The sequence below is a fragment of the Pinus tabuliformis genome, chromosome 9, assembly GCF_031772625.1.
Source record: "Pinus tabuliformis cultivar Carrire ecotype Pingquan chromosome 9, CPIR1, whole genome shotgun sequence".
NCBI classification, from domain to species: domain Eukaryota; kingdom Viridiplantae; phylum Streptophyta; class Pinopsida; order Pinales; family Pinaceae; genus Pinus; species Pinus tabuliformis.
Window position 1 is genome coordinate 1089687341 of NC_142307.1, and position 19155 is coordinate 1089706495.

The 19155-nt window shown below is 35.9% G+C and overlaps 1 pseudogene; it reads left to right on the plus strand.

Moving 5' to 3' along the window:
• Positions 1–10001: 10001 nt before the first annotated feature.
• On the plus strand, positions 10002–15953 carry LOC149152482 (C2 and GRAM domain-containing protein At1g03370-like; annotated as a pseudogene).
• The last annotated feature ends 3202 nt before the right edge of the window (positions 15954–19155 follow it).

Here is a 19155-nt window from a genome sequence, read left to right on the forward strand (position 1 = left end):
ATTCATCTCCATCAGGTGAAATCAATCTTCCAATGGTGCTAAGTTAGCATTTGGGTGCTTAATCTAGAACCCTTCTGCCAGTTAATCTTGAAAATACAATTCATCCTAAACAAAAAAATTATGCATAAAAGCAGTTCACAAAAAAAATTTGGAGTTTATCCACAAAATGATATGTGTAGACTGCTGATAAATTCTTCTATATAATCTACCACAAGATCTTAAAAAGTATAAGAAAAAATATGGTCCTGATCAGCTCCAAAAAAGAAATTCTCTATGTATGAAGGTTTTTTCTCGATTAAACCTTCTGTTGGGATACTATGCTCAATGGAACAATCAGCAACATCTTTAAGAAAATGATCTATGCCACTTTCCTGTCTCCACTTTCATCTCTAAGCTTTGATTAAAAATAATTTGTAATTCTAACCTCAGGATAAAGAAAACTTTTCACATTACTATATGAAATATGATCAACTTCAAATAGATTGTTTACCTCTGATCCATGGGCATCATTATGTTCTTCAATGCAATGATATACAATCTCTTTATCAGCTTTCTTTATAAATATCCCACTTGTTGGTTTCTTGTTGTATGTTCAAAACCTAACTAATGACCTTGAAGAGCTTCATCCTATTCCCCATTTAAACCATTTTCATTATAGATATGAGGATCATCAAATTTAATAAAATAGGAACTTTGGGGATTTATTTGCAACTTAATTATTTCTTCCTCTTCTCGACTTTTGAGCAGAAATTCTTGATGCACATTTGAATTTTCCTCCATCTGAATACTCTATTGATTTCCTTTATTCACTTGTTTTGCTGGCTGAGATTCTTGTGGAGTCGCCTTTAGTGAGGAACTTGAAACTAGCTGCTCATTTTTATTTTCTTGACTTCTTGATATTTTCCTCAATCTCAAGTCATATTTCGTATGTAGTTCAGTCTGCATAAAATCAAAGAAATGCTTCCAATATTTATCAATTTCATTTTCATCATGAATGGCATCTATTTCTTCATATTCATACTCTTCTCCTTCAATACCAAGTTCATCTTCATCTACTGCATATAACATAGGTCTCTAAGAGTTCTTATTTTCTAACTCTAACTTATTCCAACTATCTGAGAAAGTTTTAATTACATTACACATATCCTCCAATGTTTGACTTTGAGAGGATTCCATCTTTGCCTTTCCCTTGTCTTGGATAGGATGTGTCTCTGGTGCTTTTCCTGCAACCACTAGATTTGCTTCTATCTCTAATGTGTTTGTTTGGATCTGATTAATCTAGCTATAACCTATCTGAATGCTTGATATATTATCAACAAAATCATTAGTTTCATCAACAAGATTATCTTGAGCCTTTAAAGTTTCTTTAGCATCAATAATATTCACAACAACCTTCAAAAAGAAACTTGAGAGGATAATAAGTTCTACAATAAGAATTGAATACTGAATGGAAATCTTTCAAAGATGAAATGCTTGAACAAGGCAGAGACCTGAACCAAACCCTAGCTTCTAGGTCCAAAGAAAACAAAAACAACTTCATCTTCACATCTTCATGAATGATGCCTTGCTCCTCCATGCATTCATGAAACTCTTGAAGGTGTTGAGCTGGATCTTCATATTCCTTTCTACTAAATTTTGGAAGATACTCATTCTAGACATAAAATGCCAGCATATCATGAGGATAGCCGGTGATCCCAGTAAAATAAAATGGATCAAATTTATGGACTAAAAATGCAGGGAGAGTGATTAAAACGCAGAAAATAAAACTTCAAAGTATAGTGGAGTCGCTAATCAATGTTGTAAGTGAAAATCACAGGTGTGAATGTACAACCAACTGTTGAAACTTGTTTTTCTCAAGAATCAACTTCAAACTTAATAAACCCAAGGAAAATTGTTCTTATTCAATTGCTTTTATTCAAAACATCCAAACATTTCCTCCTCACTGAACAACCAGAGGAACATACTGAAAACCCAAGGAAAAATGTTCTTGTCTTCTCTCCCTGGCAACGGCGCCAATTGATGTTGTACATTAAGAAACCAATTTCTTGGCTGTGGAGAAATTGTGCTCAAGACATTAATGATTATTGGTTGTTGTCACGTATTTGTCACTTTATTGTTTGTTGTATTCTTAAATGAAGGACCTAGAAAACTTGGTCTTTAACCCTTAATACATATGTGACATGAAAATATCAGAATGTCGTTTGTTGCTAGATATAAATGATGAATGAAGAAAGATTGAAGGACAAGTTAAAGATAATATGCTGCTTAAAATATAAACTATTATCCATCACTTAGAAGAATTATGAAAATGAGAACTGAATCATAGACAATATGCTGCTTAACGCAGGAACTACTATCTATGACCCTTGGAGAAGTTAAAGATAATATGATGCCTTACACAGAAACTATTATCTATAACTTAGAAAGGAAGGTGAAAACTTCAAGTATAGGAGTGCTCTTTTAAGGAATTTTTACTTTATCTACATAAGCAAATAAAGGCCTGCAGCTTCATTACTATACTTTAAAGAAGAAAACATAAGATGACACATGAAAGAGAAGTTACAAAATTATACCCAAAAATTCATGGAAACTTCTCATTCTTTCATTAATCAACAGTTATATTAGGAATGCAGTGGCCTAGTCTCCGGGTTCTCCAAAATTCTAACAACCCCTTTACAATTCCCTTTTCCAGCTTTTATCTCTTCTATCAAATTAGTTTTGGAACTGATTTCTTGGAACTCCTAATAAATTGTTTTATAACAATTATAAAACTATTTTATCTTCGAAATTATTCAACTTTATTACATATACAGTATCAAAACTCAAGAAATATGTAAACCGCACCAAAAGTTTTGAAATGGGTCCACATATATATAGGTCGGGAATGATCTGATTTGCGGAGCACAATGAAACCCAACCAATCACCTTTTCTTCAGTTTTCCCTTTATACAATGAAATCGGTGCAAACCTTTGGTTACTGTGGAACTCAAAAGAATTAACTCTGATTTATTAACCCATCGGATCCGCCTATTCAATGTTTCATTGACTTCCCATCGCAAATCACAATCGGTGTTTTAAATCGTTGTATTGACCCAATCCTTAACAAACCGCGATATGACAGACACGTTGGAGTTATAAAACATGGCATAAATAATATCGGGTCCGGCCCATCGCACATCGCAATCAACGGAACCATATACATATATAACTGCAGACCCGCCGAAATTATAAAACGTCACAGATAGCTTTTCAGGTCTGTCATCGCAAATCGAAATCGGCCATTTCAAATGACATATCAATACAAAACTTAACGATATGCGATATAACAGACACACCGGAAGAATTAAACATAATATATGTAACATCAGGTTCGGCCTATCACATATCGCAATCGACGGAACCAAGATACATGTACGTGTGGTTCTATGTGGCGGACCCACTGAAAGTATTAAACATAATGCATATATTTTCGGGTCCACCATAGTAAATCGCAATCGGCAAAACCCAACGTCCTTAGCTCTATGGTGCAGCAGACCCCCTGAAGTATAAAATCGCTATATATATCTTTTGGGTCCGGTTAGGGGTGACATTCATATAACTGTCGTTGTGATTTGCAATTGCGATTTGATCGCATCGCAACTATAGCACCGCTCTTTAACGATTGTTTTTATTTCGATATGCCACTATTGCATCTCCCTCTTGCCTTAGTTATTTTCAAGATATATTCAAGTGTTTCTTTCCCGGGGCCGATTCTTTAACGATCCACTTTTAGTGATTCGTAATATGTATTACCACAAACAAAATACTTTCTTACTTTTAGACTTTGCGGAGGGGTGAAGAGTATAAAGGCGTTTCATTGAGTTTGAACTCCCTATAGTGATATAACTGATAAATAAACTTCAAACACAATATAAGCTACAACATCTGGCTCCAACTAGGGATAGTGATTTTGCCCCAAAAATCACTAAGAAGCACAGATCAGTGCCTTATCCATTGGGCATGGAGTCATATATTGCTTCACCAAACTTAACTATGTGAAAATTTTGTACAGTGAACCCACGCCAATATCTGTAGTAATAGGATGCTTATGCTTTGATAGAAAAATATTGAGAATCATAGATTAGTAGCCTTAGTTGGGCATGGAGTCCAAAACTATGAAAACCCTGAAATTTGACAACTTGAACCTGACAATCTTGAAGTATGACACCTCTGCAAACCAGTTTCCAAGTAGGAAATTCACCCTTATTCATCAACTAATGATTAAACTAAAGAACTGCAACTGGAAACCAAATGCTCAACACCTGAGCTTATTTATGTACAAGTTCCTACATATGTACATGATTGATCTCCATCAAGTGAAGTCAATCTTCCAATGGTGCTGAGTTAGCATTTGGGTGCTTAATCTAGAACCATTCTGTCAGTTAATCTTGAAAATACAATTCATCCTGAACAAAAAATAAATTATGCATAAAAGCAACTCACAAAAAAAATTAGGAGTATATCCACAAAATGATATGTTTAGACTGTTGATAAATTCTTCTATGTAATCTGCCACAGGATCTTTAAAAGTATAAGAAAAAATATGGTCCTGATCAGCTCCAAAAAAGAAATTCTCTATGTATGAAGGTTTCTGCTCGATTAAACCTTCTGTTGGGATAATATGCTCAACAGAACAATCATCAACATCTTTAATAAAATGATCTATGTCACTGTCGTGTCTCCACTTTTCATCTCTAAGCTCTGATTGAAAATAATTTGTACTTCTAACCTCAGGAAAAAGAAAAAATTTCACATTACTATATGACATATGATCAAATTCAAATAGATTATTTACCTCTGATCCATGGGCATCATTATGTTCTTCAATGAAATGATATACAATCTCTTTATTAGCTTTCTTTTTACATAAGATAGCCTCTTTTTCTATGATAGATGGCTCAATATATTGCTGTCCAACATATCCCACTTCCTGGTTTCTTGTTGTATGTTCAACAACTAACTGATGAACTTGAAGAGCTTCATCCTGTTCCCCATTTAAACCATTTTCATTATAGATAGGATGATAATCAAATTTAACAAAATAGGAACTCCGGGTACTTATTTGCAACTTAATTGTTTCTTCCTCTTCTTGACTGTTGAGCAAAAATTCTTGATGCATGTTTGAATTTTCCTCCATCTGAATACTCTCTTGATTTCCTTTATTCACTTGTTTTGCAGGCTAAGATTCTTGTGGAGTCACCTTTAGTCAGGAAGTTGAAACTTGCTGCTCACTTTTATTTTCTTGACTTCTTGATATTTTCCTCGATCTCAAGTCATATTCTTATGTAGTTTAGTCTGCATAAAATTAGTGAATTGATTCCAATATTCATCAATTTCATTTTCATCATGAATGGCATCTGTTTCATCATATTCATACTCTTCTCCTTCGATACCAAGTTCATCTTCATCTACTTCATATAACGTAGGTCTCTGAGAATTCTTATTTTCTAACTCTAACTTATTCAACCTATCTGACAAAGTTTTAATTACATTACACATATCCTCCAATGTTTGACTTTGAGAGGATTCCATCTTTGCCTTTCCCTTGTCTTGGATAGGCTGTGTCTCTGGTGCTTTTCCTGCAACCACCAGATTTGCTTCTATCTCTAATGCATTTGTTTGGATCTGATTAATTTGGCTATAACCTCTCTGAATGCTTGATATATTATCAACAAAATCATTAGCTTCATTAACAAGATTATCTTGAGCCTTTAAAGTTTCTTTAGCATCATAATATTCACAACAAACTTCAAAAAGAAACTTTTGAGGACAATAAGTTCTACAATAAGAATTGAATACTGAATGGAAATATTTCAAAGGATAAATGCATGAATGAGGCAGAGACCTGAACCAAACCCTAGCTTCTAGGTCCAAAAAAAACAAAAACAACTTCATCTTCACATCTTCATGAATGATGCCCTGTTGCTCCATGCATTCATGAAAATCTTAGAGGTGTTGAGCTGGATCTTCATATTCCTTTCTACTGAACTTTGGAAGATACTCATTCCAGACATAAAATGCCAGCATATCATGAGGATAGCCGGTGATCCCAGTAAAATCAAAATCAAATTTATGGACTAAAAATGCAGGGAGAGCCATTAAAACCTAGAAAAGAAAACTTCAAAGTACAGTGGAGTTTCCAATCAATGTTGTAAGTGAAAATCACAGGTGTGAATGTACAACCAACTGCTAAAACTTGTCATTATCAAGAATCAGCTTCAAACTTAATAAACCCAAGGAAAAGTGTTCTTATTCAATTGATTTGATTCAAAACAGCCAAATATTTCCTCATCACTGAACAACCAGAGGAAAATATTGAAAACCCAGGGAAAAATGTTCTTGTCTTCTCTCCCCCGCAACGGCGCCAATTAATGTTGTACCTTAAGAAACCAATTTCCTAGCTGTGGAGAAATTGTGCTTAAGACATTAATGATTATTGTTTGTTGTCACTTATTTGTCACTTTATTGTTTGTTGTATCCTTAAATGAAGGACCTAGAAAACTTGGTCTTTAACCCTTAATACATATGTGACCTGAAAATCTCAGAATGCCATTTGTTACTAGATATAAATGATGAATGAAGAAAGCTTGAAGGAGAAGTAAAAGATAATATGCTGCTTAATACAGAAACTATTATCTGTCACTTAGAAGAATTATGAAAATGAGAACTGAATCATAGATAATATGCTGCTTAACACAGGAATTACTATCTGAGACCCTTGGAGAAGTTAAAGATAATATGCTGCCTTACACAAAAACTATTATCTATAACTTAGAAAGGAAAATGAAAACTTCAAGTATAGGAGCGCTCTTTTAAGGAATTTTAACTTTATCTACATAAGCAAATAGATACCTGCAGCTTCATTACTATACTTGAAAGAAGAAAACATAAGATGACACATGACAGAGAATTTACAAAATTATACCCAACAATTCATGGAAACTTCTTATTCTTTGATTAATCAACAGTTACATCAGGAATACAGTGGCCTAGTCTCTGGGTTCTCCAAAATTCCAACAACCCATTTACAATTTCCTGTTCCAGCATTTATCTCTTCTATCAAATTAGTTTTGGAACTGACTTCTTGGAATAGCTAATAAACCATTTTATAAGAGTTATAAAACTATTTTCTCTTCGAAATTATTCAACTTTAGTACATATACAATATTATAACTCAAAAAATATGTAAACTGTGCCAAAATTTTTGAAAGGGGTCCACATATATTTATGTCGGGAATGATCTGATTTGTGGAAGCACAATGAAACCCAACTAATCACCTTTGCTTCGGTTTTCCCTTTACACAGCAAAATCAGTGCAAACATTTGGTTACTGTGGAACTCAAAAGAATTAACTCTGATTTATTAACCCATTGGATCTACCTATTCAATGTTTCATTGACTTCCCATCGCAAATGGAAATCGATGTTATAAATCGTTGTATTGACCAAATCCTTAACAAACCGCGATATGATGGATGCACTGAAGTTATAAAAGATGGCATAATAATATTGGGTCTGGCCCATCGCACATCGCAATTGGTGGAACCATATACATATATAACTGTGGACCCACCAAAATTATAAAACGTCATAGATAGTTTTCGGGTCTGTCATTGAAAATCACAATCGGCCCTTTCAAATGACATATCAATACAAAACTTAATGATATGAGATATAACGGATGCGCCGAAAGAATTAAACATAATATATGTAACATTGGGTTCGACCTATCACATATCGCAATCGGCGGAACCCATATACATGTACATGCAACGCTATGCGGCGGACCTGCTGAAAGTATTAAACATGATGCATATATTTTCAGGTCCGCCATCGCAAATTGCAATTGGCAGAACCCAACGTCCATAGCTCTGTGGTGCAGCGGACCCGCTGGAAGTATAAAATGTGCTATATATATCTTTCGGGTCCAGTCAGGGGGTGACATTCATATAATTGCCGCTGCGATTTGTGATTGTGATTTGATTGCATCGCAACTATAGCACCACTCTTTAACAATTGTTTTTATTTCAATATGCCACTATCGCATCTCCCTCTTGCCTTAGTTATTTTCAAGATATGTTCAAGTGTTTCTTTCCCGGGGCTGATTCTTTAACAATCCACTTTTAGTGATTCGCAATATGTATTACCACAAACAAAATACTTCCTTACTTTTAGACTTTGTAGGGGGGGTGAAGAATATAAAGGAGTTTCATTGAGTTTGAACTCCCTATAGTGATATAACTGATAAATAAACTTCAAACACAATATAAGCTACAACAAGCCTCAAGACCAAATAGGTTCTTCTTTGAAAAGAATTTACTCTTCTTTGAAAAGGTTCAATTCCCCAAGTAAATTTCTTTCATGATAATTATAAATGGAACTTAGATATGCTTCTTAAGGAATTATTTCCTTATTTGTGAATTGTTGACTTTGATTCAACATTTTCATTTATTTTTATTAAATTCAGGGGGTTAAATGAAGTAACTTTTGGATCTTTTGGAAACACGTAGGAGCTTACTTTGTGTTATTGAGAGATATATGTTCTTGACTCAGAAAATATTGAATGTTGGATTTGGATGCCTTTTATAGATCTTGCTGACTATGTTTAGTTCACAGGGAACTGGCAAAGGACTTTGTTGTGGATGGTACTGCTGCAGAGTCACTTTATGGTGCATGTGAGTCTATGTACAAGCCAGACATGGTCTGTATTTTTCATGAATACTTATTCTTGTGATTTGTCAAACTGATTTTTGGTTTGGATTATAAGGCTACAAATTGGCATAATTTTTTATGTCATTTCAAAATAGCATGACTAAAAATAAAATAATTGGAAGTTACAATGGTCTAACAACATTTTAAGCAGTGAAAGGTAAACACAAACAGAGGCATACCTTGAAAAACATGAGTCTGTTGGGTGTTGTCACATTCTGGAATATGTAAATTATCTATATCATTACTCTTCCATGCTTTTGATGTTTCACAAAGCTTTGTATCTGTCCCCAAAATGTTTGGACTGACACTGAATGATACATACTCAATTTTGGAATTAATTTCACTTTCTTTTTTGGAGTCACACAACTCACTTTCTTTTATGCTTGTATACTCATTTGACATTTCAAGAATATCTGAAGCTTGTACAAAATCCCCCATTCCAATTGTAACAAAATATTCATCACCGAGTCTGTACTCTTTTTCCTGTTGAGGTGGTCCTGACAATACTTTTATTATTGTATTAACCCTGTCCTCAGAAAATGCACACCCATAATTCTCATAAAATTCAAGGTCTTCGGGGAAGCTATACCTCTAATCCTAAATTTCCAACCTTGGCATGTGTTTTAACATCCAATTTGATTCTTGAGTTACCCTTTCCAATCCAACTTCAACAATCAGTTCCTCATCCCTTTGACCACCCAATGAGATCTCTTACAGAGGTAAACCAACATCTTTCCTTGAATATGTCTCTAAATCTCCACCTTGATATCTAATTGTTCTACCTTTAGTTTTAGTAAAATAATTATCTAATGTCTTGGATTCTAGACTGTATCTCTCCCCAAGAATGTCAGCAAATGGATGAACACTATCATCAACAGTATCTTCGTTAAGAACTTGAGCTTGATGCATGTTGTTATCTTCTCCAGGAGTCAAGGCAGAAAACATTTCTGAGTTTAATTTACTAGTTGAAGTCTCTGTATCCACTCTTTAAATGTTTGTTTGGCTTAAAAACTAGCTTCTGAAGAATGATATAAGATAATTTTCACTTGTAGCAATTTGATTGAGGCTATCATTCACCCATGATTTGATTTGACTCCTGAACTTGAAATGGTTTTTTTGAATCCATTCTTCTCTGCACCCTAATTTGTCTCTTTTAGCTGCAGTTTGGAATAGAGTTGATTGTAAGGGGGTAGACTCAAGAATGCATTTGATTACCTAGTTAGATACTTCATTACCAGAACTCAAAAACAAATGCTCAGTGAAGTTTTTGATTGAGGGGAGATTCTTCTCACCATATCTCTATATGGTAGAGAGAATTACAACATATTTCTTCATCAAGAGTCTAGGTTGACTAGATATGTTAATGCAGAAAACCTTAGCGCAAGGGAATCAACAGAACTAATGGAAACACCGACAATAATTTCCAACAGTTCATTGTCCTCATTTTGATCTAGAGTGTCAGAAGAAGCATCATCTGTACAAGAAGATAAAATGAATACCCAATCCCTCGCAGGCAGTTTCTTTGCAATGTTCATGAACAAAAATACAAAAACTACCAACAAAATTATAGAAAATACCAACAAAACTACTGAAACTACCAACCAGATTGAAAGTGTTGAGTCAAAATCGTCAAAAAATTACCATGATTGTGAAGATAATTCAAAGGAAGAGTAGTCAGATGGGTTTTTTGAAGAAGGCTTTGATAGCAAAGATTCAAGCGAACAGGAAATTCCTAGCCCAACAATGATTTCAAGCATTACTAGTTCTAGAAATCTAAATGCCATTCTCTTTGTGCCCAACAATGATTTCAAGCATGATCTAGCGCAACTAGAGGGGACAACTGACCTTGTTGAAGGACCTTGGAGAAAAGTAGCAAGGGAACCCATGAAAAGAGTGGTCACATACACCAAAGCTGCAACTAAACTGGTGAAGGTCGTCAAAGCTACAGAAGGACAAACTTATCTCATAGCAGATGGGAAGGTTTTTGCAATATTAGCAAGTATAAGTACACCAGATGTGGATTGCTTTTCCACATCACACCAGGACCAAAAGTACCAACCAAAGAGGAATCCTCCCATATTTTTGTTTCCTGGAGAATGAATTTTATTCAAAGTACAATGATGAAAATCATGATTGAAGGTGGGATGAGACAAGGACTGAAGGACAACTACCAACATTTTTCCAAGTTTCTTTCTTAGTATGTTACACCACTGGATGTTTCATCCTTGGCCTCTTAGCAAGAACAACCAAGGTTATATTTGCAGATGGATCCCCAATCGGAATGGAAGCTTATTTTTAGTTACGTTGGGGTTTTTACCTTGGTATCTACATTATTTTCTTTGGCATATCTCCTTTTGCACATCTTCCTGGCCAATCCCAATGTGACGCAGGGATTGGAATTTGGTGGGATGGATTTACTTGATTCTTTGAGAGAAGTTATTACATGTGGGTCAGTTGTTCTCCAAGTGGAGCATATTTTCAATATGATTTCACATTTCATGCATGCACGGTTCCAAAAGGGTAAGACAATATGTCATTCATGCTCTAAGTCATTTCAGTTCCTAGAGATCTTATTTAGATAAAAGTAAGATTATCAATTGTTAAAAAACATTTTGGTTTCTCAAACTTATTCATGGTTTAATTGAAACTGGTGATCATGGAATTAAACCTCGAGTAGATGGACGGCTACTGAAATTCACTCTAATTTAAGGAAATAATTTATCTGTTGTATATGCTACTAGTTATTCAAATCCATATGTGGTATTTACTTGTAATGGGAAACCTCACATGGGTTCAATTAAACTGCAGACACTGGATCCTCAATGGCATGGTAGAATTTCATAAAACTATCCAGATATTTTGTGCTTCAGATTCTATGCTTCTCCATGATTTTTTTCATGATTTTCGTTCTAACTTTCATTCTCCAAATAATTTTGTAGCAATATTCGAATATGATGCGACAGAACAACCTCCTTCTGTGATGGATGTAGAAGTCCTTGACTTTGAAAGGAATTTTGCTAAGGCTACATCTCTAGGGTGTGATCAGATCAATTTTCTGAAATTTACTTCACAGGAGCTAGCTGATTTGTGGATCCCACTTCAAGAATACTGGAAGAAGCTTGCGAATTGAAGCTGCACCTTAGGATATTTTTGACAAATACAAAGGGTCCTGATGTTATTACTCAGTACATAAAAGAGATGGAAATGAAGTTGGAAAAATGTATTCATCTTTCAATATTAAATCTCAAGTCGATATTATTGTTTTCCTTGACATACATATAGTTCAATGGATTGTCCTATTTTTCTGGACATCATGAGAATGAGAAATAATTCTATGGAGATTTCCTGATGCTCACCTCAAGCAAATTCAACATTCCATAAGCTATTTTCACTTGCAAGTGAGAAGTTTCTGATTAATGATTTTTCTTGCTACTTGAAAAGTAAAATGCCACTTCGGGTATCTATGCCTCACTTAGATACATTTCATGAGTTGTTGTAAATAATAGACCAAAACATGGCTCTCAAGAGAATTTATGTTTGCAGGGTCGCTTATTCTTATCTGCAAGGATGTTAGGTTTCTATGCAAATCTCTTTGGACATAAAACCAAATTTTCCTTCCTGTGGGAAGATATAGAGGAAATAGTGGAGTTTCCTCCTTCCTTAGCATCAATGGGTAGTCCATATCTAGTCATCTTCCTTTGTAGAGGTAGAGGCCTTGATGCTAGCCATGGTGCAAAGTACACAGATGACAAAGGAAGACTCAAGTTCCATTTTCAATCCTTTGTTTCCTACAATGTTGCATGCAGGTACACATTGAGTTCTTTTCTCATCATAGAAACCATATATTTTCCTCTGTCACTTGTAAAAATGGAAAAAGTAATATTGGATCAATGAAAGAGGATTGATTTGCATGAATTCCAATAAACCAAATTGAAAATAAAGAGTGGATGTGCATGAATTTGAGACAAGCTAGTTTGGAATTTTGAACAAATCTTGAAATATCTTTCTTCTTTGATTCCTGAGAAACTACAATTTATATTCCAAACAGAGAAATCATGGCACAATGGAGTAATAGGGAACTGAGTCTTGAGAAAAAGATGAAAATAGTAGAGGATGAAAAACCGACAAATTCAGGGGATCTCCAAAATGAAGATTCTGGATATATTTTGGGTGTCGAGGAAGCAAGCATGTCCAAGGTTCATTCACAAACATTACTATTCAGTGTAAGTATCTCAATTCATGAGGAATTACCCTATTCCGCATTCCTCTGAATTTATCATTTTGATTTGTTGTGTTGATGTGTTGTTTTGGTAAGATCATGCTACATCATTTGTATAATAAACAATGAAACTCAACAACCTGCAGAAAGTGGTTCTTACTAATTCAGTATTACTTGTTGACCATAAATACATCCCTACTAATAATTTTTTGCGATTCCTGATGATAGGTTGAGTCACTCATGGAGTTATATGACAGGGGTCGCTTAGACAAAGATAATGGATAAATATGGTTGTCTGAACTACAGAACCACAACATGGAAAATTTACAAACAAAAAGTATACCAAAGGCAGATGTCTTATAAGTTCAATAGAAATGTTTTTGGGTTCGGTGTGAGATCACACGTATCTATCAAAATTCAAAGCTTTTGGCTGGAAATGGTTGGATTATTTGACGAAATTATTACCCTTCATGGTGTACCTTTTGGAGACCATTTTCAAGTGCTTCCTCATCTCTTTGATTGCACCCATTCCAATATCCTTCAATGCAATAATCATTACCAGGTAAATAATTGGATTTGAAAGCCTTTTCCTGCAAGTCTTTCCAATTATCATTTTCTTTTCTACTAGAGAACTTGAATGAATCAAGGGACCAGGAAGATAGTTCAACCTACAATCGGGAAATGTTTTTCCTGAGATATCACATACATTCTTAGTGCCCATAGTATGAGAGGATGTAGCCTCTTCATTACTAATAGGATGGCTACCTTTAGAGTCATTGTCGAATTTCAATGTACCTTCCTTTCGATGAAGATATCCATAGATATGTCTCTTTGCAAAGGTGTCACTAGCTGAAGTGTGATCACAGTCAGTCAAGGCCATTTTCTGTCTTTGGGGATCCAAAATAGTAATCCTACCTTCTAAGGCATCAGATATTTGCAAAGGTGTCACTAACTGAAGTGTGATCACAGTCAGTCAAGGCCATTTTCTATCTTTGAGGATCCAAAATAGTAATCCTGCCTTCTAAGGCATTAGATACCTGGAAACCATGCTCAATATGTATTAGTTGGGCCAATCCAAAATTCCTTTCTTTCAAATGTTTAAAAGAAATAAGAAGTCATCGGGCTTTGAGTAAAGCATGCTTAAGCTTGTTAGGACCCTACCCAAAGTCCTCAAGTATTTTCCAAGCAACAAGGCTCAAGATGCTAGAGCCTATATCATGAGTTTGCAATTTTGGTTAGGTGGATCCCTAGAGAATATTGAAAACTTCTTTAAGATGATTGTTGGGTTGTATGTGCCTGCTCTCAATAAAACACAATTGGATTTTGTTGATCTAGTTATCTATTTGGACACAGGAATATGGCACCCTCTGGCTCCTTGCATGTATGATGATGTTAAAGAGTATTTGAATTGGTATGACACTAGAAAGGATGCAAATGAGAAACTCAAAAACCTAAATGCACCAGTCATTGGTATCACCTTGCAATGAAGCCACATTATTATTGGTGACGATAGTCACTATGTTGTTGTTGTGATGGAATTGGAAGCTAGAGGTGCAAAGGTTGTGCCAATATTTTTAGGTGGATTAGATTTTTCCACCCCTGTGGAGCATTTCTTGTATGATCCAATAACAAAGAAATCTCTTGTAGATGTTTTGGTTTCCTTGATTATGTTTACACTTGTGGGTGGACCTGCTAGATAGGATCATCCTCGTGCTATACAAGCTTTGTCCAAGCTTGATGTTCCCTACATTGTGGCCTTGCCACTAGTGTTCCAGACTATAGAGGAATGGCTTATCAACACTTTTGGATTGCATCCAATTCAGGTTGCATGGAAGGTTGCTCTTCCTAAGCTTGATGGTGGTTTGGAGTCGATTTTTTTCTCAGGCTGCGATGAAAGAATGGGTAGGTTTCATTTTTTTCTTAACATTGTTTCAGCAAGTTCATCAATTAGATAATATGTTAACAATATAATCTATCTAAAATTGTTGAACTTGTTGTGAAACTCAAATTATCATTACATCAATGTCAGAATACCAAAATAGGGGTCATGGTACCATACACATATGTAGGATAAAAGTTTCTCTTGAGCCATTGCAGGGTTCTTTTGAAGTGGCCATAAAAATTTGTTTCTAACTTCTTTATATTGATGTGTAGGAAAGTCCCATGCACTTCATAAGTGTTTTGAACAATTTTGTACAAGGGATATCAAGTGGGCTTAGCTAAAGAAAATAACAAAGGTGATCATGTCAAAATTTCATTTCAATTTGTTTTGCATGTTACAACCTAATTGAGATAATTGAAGTTAGGTATAACGACAGTTTTCACTGATGCAATATATTATTACTTGCATGTTTGCAGGAGGACAAGAAAATAGTTTTTAATGTATTTAACTTCCCACCTAACAAATCCAATATTGGCATTGCAGCCTACCTCAATGTATTCTCTTCAATTTTCAGTGTATTACATGAACTAAAGATAGATGGATATAATGTAGAAGGTTTTCTAGATACTTCTGAAGCATTGATTGAAGACACAATTCATGGCAAAGAAGTTAAGTTCAACAACCCAAATCTTAATATTTCTTACAAAATGAATGTGAGAGAGTACCAAAAACTCACACCTTATGCCAAGGCTTTGGATAGGACCTTAATTATGATGGGGAGAACCTGCTTGTATATGGAAAACAATTTGGCAATGTTTTCATTGGAGTGCAACCAACTTTCATATATGAAGGCGATCCAATGAGGCTTATTTTTGCAAAATCAGCAAGTCCACACCATGGATTTGTTGCTTATTACTCATTTTTGGATAAAATATTTAAGGTTGATGATGTCTTGCATTTTGAAACTCATGGATCCCTAGAATTTATGTCTGGAAAGCAAGTGGGTATGAGTGATGTATGTTACCCAGACAATTTTGTTACCTATATGGATCTGAAGAGAGTTCTTTGCCATTTTTGCTTGTGCACTATATTCAGAATATAAAAGGACTTTGGTGGTGGGGTATTTTCACTTGCAGCTATAGTCATGAGTGATCTTATTAACAAAGATCCAACTTTCTATTTTGTTCTAGATGTTGTTGGTCTGCCTAATGTTTTTTTTGGATGCCATCATGGTTGGTGTCCTCCCTTCTGCAGATGCAGTAGCTTGTATACCACAATGTTTGGATGCTTTGTGTCTTAATAAAATTGGTCTTCAAGCTACGAGGGTTGATCATGGGTTTCCCTTAGATTAGGCCTGGCAGTTACCGATTCAACACATTGTTAAAAAAATAAAACTAATTATGGTTATCTAACATGTTTTGTGAATTTTTTTACACCAAAAACCTACTTACTGGCTTTGGAAAGTGACACTCTTAGGTCCATATCATCTTCCTTGGATGAGCTTGTTACACAGTAATTTGTCACCATTGGTCACCGTCCCTATCGCCCCGTTTCCATACATTGGAGGACGCATTCCAGGACCTGTGAGCAGTGACATAACCCAAAAACACTTGCATTATGTTCCCCTGAGTATGCACTTCATGTTCCCTGAAGACACCTTCTGCAAATTATCCCTGAAAAGTGCTCTTTTTCCATTGGCGCAGGTCCACAGTATCTTACCCGCGCCAATAACTGAGATCCTCAAAAGAGGGCGTGACCACTGGCGCTCTGTCACAGAACAAAACCCGCGCCAGCCCATTTTAGTAATGATTTTTGCCAAAAGCACGCCCGTATGATTTATTCCCTTCAGATCACGAAGCCTTTTGAGGGAAAAATCCAGTGGATAGGGGTCGAGAGTCATCATCTATCCTTGACAACTATCCACAGTAGCTTTTCCGAGATAATGCCAATCCACAATGGGTGTCTTGGTTCATCGAATCTTTCTACCTTCTCCATCTATAAATATTTGTCCTCATGCATTAGACAAGCTAGTGCTAGATGTTGAGTTCTTGAGTTCTTGGAGGAATGCTAGTTGTGATTATCATGAGTGATAATGAATGCTAGAGAGGTTATGCTGCAGGAGAGGAGATACATTGCAAGACACATATAGTTGCTCGCCCAGCCAGGAGAGGTTCAACGTCAGAACCTTGGTTGTAACTTTTCCTGTTTATTATTAATTAATGAGCGACTGCTATTATAGTTCCAATCTCATTGTCTATTATGGTGATGTGTTGATTTATTTCCTTTCTGACTGAAATATAGTTGTGCCTTGGTAGATTTTATGTCGGTATCTGTCTCTTCCTTTGCATGTACAGGTGTCCGTTTATGATCTGCTGGAGTGAGGGAGCGGGAATATCAACTCTGCTTCAACCATAGCGTTGGATTCCAGGTTGGTCTTCTTAATTCACCTTTAATTCATAACTAGGAACTTGCGTGGCAGCGTGGTTTGATTGTGGCTAGTTCTGTTTTAGGCTAGTGGGATCGCCTCTGTCCGTAGAGGGGATTTACCTATCCAACATTTTGGCGACTCCACTGGGGAGAAGCTATTTGGAGTTTGTCTTGCATGTTAATTTTCTTCTGCTTGCTTGAGTGAATGAGCTTCCTGGGTCAGTTTTGAGTTTATTCTTTACTGTTTGATCCATCTGAGCACTGTCAGCCCGACTTGAGGTCGTGTTATTTATTTTTCTAGCCGGCAAGCTTAATTGGCGCGGTTATTACTCTGACAGTCGCGCCAATTGGCACATGTTGCTCAAAAGCAACTCGCGCCAATCCTTTGGTAGCGCAAGTTGCAGACTGACAGTCGCGCCAGCCCTGCAAATTTTGCCTGTGTGTGGGTGGAAAGCTCTTTCAGCCTCTGGAAGTGTGTTGAACCTCTGTTTGACTGGTTTTAGCCTTTATCCTTCAGTTGTTTGCTTATTTCTATTGATTTTCGTCTCAGCCCTAGAACATCTAGTGACTTTGCATGTCTAGCCTTCTGTGGGAAGTTTCGATCTCTTGATTATCCAGTCAACTTGTTGGTTGTGTTCTGCACCTATCCAGTGATTTGTTAAAGCTTGATCTTCTATACTCTGAGTGATTCGCTTCTAGCCTCTTTGGATTTTACTTGACTTCATTCGAACTTAGATTACATGGTTCATTGAAAGTCTTTGTGTTTTTCCTTGCTTGCATAGTTCATTTTGGTGTTTCAGAATTGGTTCTATTTCATTGAGTGAACTTGGATTGTGCATATCTCTTAAGATTTGTTTAAATGCATCATGCCATCTTAAAGGAAAGAAAAACAAAATATCTTTTGCATTCTATTAGTTAGCATTTGTTGTTATTTGTTGCTATTAAAAAGAAAAAGAAAAAAATTTCATTTCTTGTTGTTAGCTGCATTAGGATCTTTGTTGTTTGTTGAGTGATCATTTCGTTTGTGTAAAGATCTCAACCCTCCTGTAGATAGAATTCATCGAATCAAATGATATAATTTTGGCATATAGTTTGCATTTAAGAAGTTTTTGAGATATCACATACGGTAGGACCAAAAAACTGAAACATAATCGAAGATAAACTTTAAAATAAACTCAATGAACATAACAACGCATTGGAACATAACGCAAATACTCTAGAGGTCTAGGTTAGAGACATGTTCCGACGTCTTTAAAACTGGTAGTTTATCGTCGAGTGGTTGGGTGATTCCTCCACGGTGAAACGATAGGTTGCCAATACGGACTGAGCTCCCACGTAACGTCGCGTATATACGGGAGACCCCACTAGGCTATTATCCTTTATCCATAGGAAGCCGAGTCTGCCGCCTTACAAGCCGTAATGCACTGAACACAGCATTCGGGAAGATTGACTGCAGTACGGGAAGTCCTTGGTTTTCATCTGATTGCCAAGGTGTATAAGCAGTTTTACGGATTGTTTGGTAAACCTTTTACCTAGAGTCTCCAGAGTAGTCACTTTTGATCCTTTTCGGACTCCCTAAAAGAAAAGGTGCCTGTGAGCGTCTTGTCACTTCGTGCTCATTAAATATTCAAAGGAGACTAGAGTCATCTTTTATCCTTTTCTCGACTCTTAAAAAATGAAAAGGTTAAGTTCACTGTCTTAAAATTTATTGGCCACGATAACATCTACCCAATTAGATTTTGTTTGCGTTAGCTTGAGTAGGATTATTTCTCGTTCAATGGCATCCTTCCCGGCGCCCACCGGCCAAGGTGTTCCTCCTGATGGGAACCCTCGTCCATTTCCTTCTGTTGGAAATGTCGGTGTTCAGTATATCGCAA